The sequence below is a fragment of the Dasypus novemcinctus genome, chromosome 11 (assembly GCF_030445035.2).
Source record: "Dasypus novemcinctus isolate mDasNov1 chromosome 11, mDasNov1.1.hap2, whole genome shotgun sequence".
Lineage (NCBI taxonomy): Eukaryota > Metazoa > Chordata > Mammalia > Cingulata > Dasypodidae > Dasypus > Dasypus novemcinctus.
The window spans coordinates 108935742-108943511 of NC_080683.1; the positions used below are offsets into that span (position 1 = coordinate 108935742).

The 7770-nt window shown below is 37.7% G+C and overlaps 1 pseudogene; it reads right to left on the reverse strand.

Moving 5' to 3' along the window:
* Positions 1–1062: 1062 nt before the first annotated feature.
* On the reverse strand, positions 1063–2369 carry LOC101419873 (vacuolar protein-sorting-associated protein 36-like; annotated as a pseudogene).
* Positions 2370–7770: the final 5401 nt, after the last annotated feature.

Below are 7770 nucleotides of genomic sequence, written 5' to 3' on the forward strand. Positions count from 1 at the left end.
CCCTCTCAACAAAGTCCTTTGAGGTGCAAAAGTGTTGAATTTTTTTTTCTCTCCCCTTCCCCCACCACAATTGTCTGTTCTCTGTGTCTATTTGCTGCGTCTTCTTTGTCCGCTTCTGTTATCGTCAGCGGCATGGGAATCTGTGTTTTTTTTCATTGCGTCATCTTGTTGTGTCAGCTCTCCGTGTGTGTGGCACCATTCCTGGGCAGGCTGCACTTTCTTTCGCACTGGGCGGCTCTCCTTACAGGGTGCACTCCTTGCACGTGGGGCTCCCCTACGCGGGGGACACCCCTTCGTGGCACGGCACTCCTTGAGCGCATCAGCACTGCACATGGGCCAGCTCCACATGGGTCAAGAAAGCTGGGGGTTTGAACCGTGGACCTCCCATGTGGTAGGCGTACACCCTAACCACTGGGCCAAGTCCACCACCCCAAAAGTGTTGAATTTTGAGGAGATCCCATTTATCTATTTTTTCTTTTGTTCCTCATACTTTGGGCATAAGGTTTAAGAAACTATCGCCTTCCGCAAGATCTTGAAGTTGTTTTCCTACATTTTCTTCTAGTAGTTTTATGGTAGTTGTTTTTATATTAAAGTCCTTGATCCATTTTGAGTTCATTTTTGTATAAGGTGTAAGATAGGGATCTTCTTTCTTTCTTTTGGATATGGCTATCCAGTTTTCCCAGTACCAATTGTTGAATAGGCTGTTCTAATCTAGCTGGGTGGGCTTAACAACCTTATCAAAAATCACTTGACTGTAGATATGAAGGTCAATTTCTGAGTTCTCTGTTAGTTTCCATTGGTCAATTTATCTGTCCTTATGCCTGTACCATGCTATTTTTTCACTACTGTAGCTAAGTAATATGTTTTAAAGTCAGGATGTGAGAGTCCTCCAACTTTGTTCTTCTTTTTAAGATATTTTTGGCTATCCAGGGCCCCTTATCTTTCCCAACAAACTTGATTATGGGCTTTTTGATTTCTGCTAAAAATGCTGTTGGGAATTTCATTGGGATTGTGTTGAATCTGTAAATCAGATGAACAAACAGTATTTTAAATACAAAGTCCTTAGCTGTGTATCAGAAATAGATTTGGGTAAAAGTGCAAGCCTTCTACTGAGTCATGGCAAATGTGGTCCATCTTCTCTGCAAGAAGCAACCATTCTTTGGCCAAGAGGACAAACATTCCCCAGAGGTTGGCAAACTCTTTCGATATTAGGATCCCTTTTCTGAAAACATCTCTAAGGCTTAAACCACAATTTCCTCTTCCTTATGGAACTGAATCTCACTTACCATGAAGTCACTGTCAAAAACTCAGAGCCTGAGAAGTGATTTCAGTGCTTCCGGCATCGGGCATGCAATCACTAAAATTCTGGGATCAATGCATTCCTTGAGCATGGTTTGCTAAACAATACACCTCCACAAGTAACATTATTCCCCCTTATTCCTTTAAAGTCACCTGCATTTTTCCAACCAGCTGTGTGGCCAGCTTCATGTGTTCTGTGTGTCTGAGTCATAGGTCCCCTTGGTAACCGGGTTAGCTATTCTCAGGCTCAACAAGTAGGATTTATTTACTTACTTATTTACTTATTTATTTACTTATTTATTTATTTATTTATTTATTTTTAAGGTATTAGGGCCAGGAATTGAACCCAGGACCTTGTACGTGGGAAGCCAGCACACAGCCACTGATCCACAGGGGCTCCCTTTATTGATCATTTCATTTGTTTGCTTGTTGCTTGTCATTGTTTTTGGGAGACACTGGGAACCGAACCTGGAACCTCCCATGTGGGAAGCAGGTGCTCAAATGCTTGAGCCACATTCGCTCCCCGCAAGTAGGATTTAAATCTGATGGTCTCGTGTTCTGTAATGTCATCTATTTGCTTTTAATTTAATTAGCAATTGATTTTGATGACTCCATCATCTCCTTAGACTTGACTTCAAAGTCCTCAGAAATCTTTTTGTTAGTTTCATTTCTTTTTTCCTTCCACTTTCCTTTCAATACCTGCATTTCTTACAGCCCTCACTCCTCCTGGCTGGGGCCCTCCACTTGTTTGCACTGACTGGGAAACTGGCACATTCTACCATCTTCTTGGTGTCTCTTCCTCATATAAACTCCTATAAAACTCAACCTGGCTATGTTCTTTGAAGGACAGTTTGATGTAGGAATTCCTACTACTCTGTAATGGATCAGCTTCTTCATTAGGAGACACTGGGTGAAGAATAACCACTATTTTGACACTTTCCCAATTCCAGCAGCCTGTTCTTCAATGAACAGAATTTGGGAAAGAGGAATGGCCATGCAGCATTCATGATTTTTCTGATCTCTCCAAATCAATTGGTGTGTACTAAGGAGGGCCCAGCGTCAAATTTTACCTTCTCTTCACCTTGTCGAAGCACATACCATGCTGAGGGTCACCAGGGTCTCCCTGGGCTCCAGGAGGCCAGGCTGCAGGTTCACATCATGCCCCATAGCTGCCAACAAACCAAACTCTGCCCCTTCCAAATTCTTTCCACTCTCTTAATGGTCTCTTGTTTTCTTCTTCTTCTTTATTTTGTTTTAAATGTTACGTTCAAAAAATATGAGGTCCCCATATGCCCCCACACCCCACTCCTCCTACATCAAAAATCTCTTCCATCATCTTGGCACATTCACTGCACCTGGTGAATATATTCTGGAGTACTGCTACACCACATGGATAGTGGTCTACATTGTAGTCTACACTCTCTCCCAGGCCACCCAGTGGGCCATGGCAGGACACACAATGTCCAGTGTCTGTCCCTGCAGCACCACCCAGGACAACTCCAAATCCTGAAAACACCCCCACATCATATCTCTTTTTTCCTCTCCCTACCATCAGCAGCTACTGTGGCTACTTTCTCCACATCAATGCTACAATTTCTTCCATTAATAATCACAATAGTTCCCCAGCAGGACACCAGTAAGTCCACTCTAATCCATACTCTATTCCTCCATCTGTGGACCCTGGCATGGTTATGTCCAGTCCCCCTCTACATCAGGAGGGGCTTAGATTCCACATGGAAGATGGATGCAATTCTCTTGCTTGCAGTTGTAGGCACTCTTGGCTCCCTGGTGTGGTGGTTGATCTTCTTCACCTCCCTGTTAGCTGGCCAGGATAAGTCCAATAAACCAGAGGGTAGGAGTTGCGAGTCTGCTGAGCCTCAGGGTTAATGGTCTCTTTTGATGCACAGAAATTTTTAGTATTAATGGAGGCCAAAATAAAATATTCTTTTATGTTTTAGAACTTCCTTTTTTAAAAAGAATTTCATATGAATGGAATCAAACAGTAAGTACTCACTGTTTTTGATCTGGTTTCTTTCACTTAGTGTAATTATTTATATATTCCATTGCCTGATGTGGCGGTTTGAAGCTGTGTGTACTCCAGAAAAATATCTTCTTAAATTTAGTCCATTCCTGTGAGTATGAACTCATTCTAAGTAGGATCTTTTGATGAGGTCACTTCACTTAAGAAGGTATGGCCCAGGTCAATCAAGATGGGCCATAATCCTATTACTGGAGTCCTTTATATGCAGAAGGAAATCCAGACACAGAGAGAAAGCCATAGGAGCAAGATGCTGAACGCAGAAGGGGAGGGAGAGACCAGGAGATGCACCATGTGCTTTGCCGTATGACAAGCTAAGGGCCACCCCAGGATCATTGGCAGCCAGTCCCAAAATGCCTCAGGCTTTGGGAGGAAAGCATCCCTTTGATAACATCTTGATTTGTACTTTCTTTTAGCCTCAAAACTAGAAGATAATAAATTCCCATTATTTACGTTGACCCATTTCATGGTGCTTGCTTGGGCAGCCTAGAAAACTAAAACACATGGGTATGACAAAATGCATTTATCCATTCACCTGTTGTGGACATTTAGGGCATTTCCAGTTTTCCTTTTTCTTTTTCTTTTTTCTTTTTTTTTACTACAAATAAAAGTATTACATTTGTATACAAGTCTTTGTATGGACCTATGCTGTTATTTCTTCAGGTTAAATACACAGCTGTGGCTGTGTATTTTGATATTTATAGATATCTGTTATCAGATTAAACGTGTTTCTATTATTCCTAGTTTTAAAATGAACAGTTGTTGATTTTTATCAAATGCTTTTTCTGCATCCATTGAGGTGATCATAGGGCTTTTCTCTTTTAATTTGATAATGGGGAGAACTACACTGATTGGTTTTCAATGTTTAAATATCAGGATGTATTATCTTTCTATTATATTGCTGGATTCAATTTGCTAATATTTTATTTAGAATATGTGCATCTATGTTCATAAGAAATATTGGCATATCATTTCATTTCTCTAATGTCCTTGTCAGGTTTTGTTATCAGAGATGCTATGTTCTCAAAAACAAATTAAGATATGTTCCCACTTTTGATATTCTCTGGAAGAGATGGTGTAGAATCAGTGATATTTTTTCTTTAGATGATTAGTAGCTATCTAGGCCTGGAGTTTTATTTTGGAAACGATTTTTCTTTGTTAGAGATTATTTTCATTAGATTGTTTGGGTTGTATCCCTCAGGTTTTATTTTCATTATTCTTAAGTTTCTTTTTTTTTTATTTGGCAGTTTGGAAGTCTTTAATGATCTTAACAAGTACATTATCAATAGAATGGCTAGGGGGGAAACCAGATCTTATTGACTAGAGATAAAATTGTGAATTGAGAAAGTAGAAACAATATCCTTTTCAAGACTTATGGTCGTGAAAAAAGAGGGGGAAGAGAGAGAGAGAGCAGTAGCTTAAAGGAGAAAGAGAAAAGTGAGCTGGTTCAGTTCCTAAAGGATGAGAGAGGAGGAAGACTAGGCTTAGGTTACTTTCCCTTAGGTTTTCTGCTTGGCCTGTAGACAGGGGTGCAGATACACATTAGATCAAAAGATACAGTGAGTAGAAGCAGTTTCCTTTTGATGTTCTAAGTAACTGATGCAGTGAAGAGTCTGCCAGGCCAGAAGAGCCCAGAAATTGAACTCAATGTATTTTTTGAAATTAAACTTTTTATTTTAAGAAAATTGCTTTAAATAAAGTTATAGTAAATAATACAGAGAAATTCTGTGTAGCATTAACCTAGTTCCACCAGGGGTAACATCTTGCAAAGCTATCATGCAATATTATAACTAGGATATTGATATAGATGCACTCCAATGGTCTTGTGCACATTTCTCAGTTTTATCTGTGTGTTTGTGTATTTAATTCTAATGCAATTTTATAGTGTGTAAGATTGTGTATCTATCACCACAATCAAGATATATAACATTTATATCACCACAAGGATCCCTCAAGGTTTCTTTCACAGCACACCCACTTCTCTCCCCCTACCCCACAGCAGTCCTTACTCCTGGCAACCTCTAATATCTTCTCCATTCCTGTAATTTTGTCATTTCCAGAATGTCATAAAATGGAATACTACATTCTTCCCAAGTTGTTATGTGTATCAATAGTTCCTCCCTATTTATTGCTGAGTGTTATTCCAAGGTATTACATGGTTTCAGAACAAGGTAGTCTATGCCTACAAAAAATGTTGCTGAGTGTATTGATAGGGGTTGCCTTAACTCAGAGAAAATTGACATCTTTACAATGTCAAGCCTTCTAATCTATGAACATGGTATGACTTTCCATTTTATTTATGTCTTTGATTTCTTTCATTAACATTTTATAATTTTTAGCATATAGATTGCACGGTTTTTTCCTATTTTATTGCCCACTTGTATTTTTTTAAATTAGAGTAGTTGTGATTTTATAAAACAATCATGCATACCATACAAGATTCCCATACATGGCCCCACCATGTGCATGTTTTGTTACATTCATATCTAAAAATTTCATTTTCTTTGGCACTATTGTAAATTGCATGGTGTTTTGAATATAAGATTCCATGTGTTCATTTTTAGTATATAGAAATGTGATTGATTATTGTGTGTTTATCTTGTATACCATGATGTCACTGAATTCACTTACTAGTTCTGGGAGTTTTTACTTAGATTCATTGAGTTTTCTGCATAAAAAAGAGTGTCATCTGCCAATCGGGACAGTTTTCGTTCTCCTTTTCTAATCTGTGGGCCTTTTATTTCTTTTTCTTACCTTTCTGAAGTGGCTAGAACTTTCAGTACTAAGTTAATAAGATTGGGTGAGAAAAAACATCCTTTCCTTGTTCCCAATCTTAGGGGAATAATTTAGTCTTTCACCATTAATTATCATGTTAGCTGAAGGATTTTTGTAGATGCTCTTTATCAAGTTGAGATACTGCTACACTTTTCTAATTTGCTGATAATTTTTACCATGTATGGATGTTTCCTTTTCCCAACTGCTTTTGGTTAATTAATATGCTCATATGATTTATCTTGTTTAACCTGTTGATATGGTGGTTTACAATGATTGAATTCAAGTATTGAACCAGCCTTGAATACTTGGTATAAATTCCAGTTGACCATGGTGTATAATTCATTTTATACATTGTTGGGTTCTAGTTGCTAATATTTGTTTGAGGATTTTTACGTCTAAGCTTTTGAGTGATATTGATTCGTAGTTTTCTTTTATGGTACTGTCTTTGTTTAGTTTTAGTAATAGGGCAATATTGGTCTCATAAAATCGGTTTGGAAATTGTATTAGTCAGCCAATTTTGTAGAAAAGATTGTACAAAGTTGTGTTCATTCTTCTTTAAGAGTTTGATAGAAATCTCTGGTGAACCACCTAGGGCTGGAGATTCCATTTTTGGGAACTTTTTAAAATATGGCTTCAATTTTTTTAATGGTTATAAGACTATTCACATGATCTAGTTCATCTTGGTTGAGTTTTAGTAATTTGTGGGTTTTGAGCACTTGATCCATTTCTTCTAAACTGTTGAATTTATGAGCATAAAATTGTTTGTAGTTTTCCCTTACTATCATTTTAATGGCTGAAAGATCTATAATGATACCCCTAGTTTCAATCCTGATATTGGTGATTTGTATCATCTTGCTTTAAATTTTTGTCAGTCTTGCTGGAAGTTTATCAATTTATTGATGTTTTCAAAGAACCAGCTTTTTGTTTCATTGAATTTTCTTTATTGTCAGTCCTGTTTTCAATTTAATTGATTTCTGCTCTTACCTTAATTATATCCTTTCTTTGGGTTTTTGGGGTATTCTTTTGCTTTTTTCTAGTTTATTGAGGTATGAACTCTTGTTTATTTGAGACTTTTCCACTCTTCTCATATGACCATTTAGTGTTGTACACTTCCCTCTCAGTGTTAGTTTAGCTATATCCCACATATTTTCTAATTTCCATGGTGATTTCTTCCTTCATGCTTGGGCTATTTAGAAGAGGTTGCTTAATTTTCAAACATTTTTGCCATTTCTTATTATCTTTCTGTTATTAATTTTCATTTTAATTCCATTGTAGTCCATGAGCAAACTCTGTATGCTCCAACATTCTGTAATCAATTTGAGAGTTTTGAAAATTGTGAAAATTCTTTAAAATAATTTTGTGCAACTCTTCATTGTAAAATTGAGGTAGCTCATTTTAAGAACTGAGATCATTGAAATAGAGATTAGTTTATTTTTGGAAAGTACCACTGACTGAATAAAGTCGTAGCCCACTGGGTGAACTGGGGGAGAGTATGGACTACGATGTGGTTCTCCAGAATGTATTTGTCAGGTACAGTGGATGTGCCACAATGATGGAAGAGTGTGTTGATGTGGGAGGGGTGGTGTGGGTGGGGTGGGAGGTATATGGGAACCTCATATTTTTTGAATGTAACATTTAAAAGAAAATAAAGAAGAAAA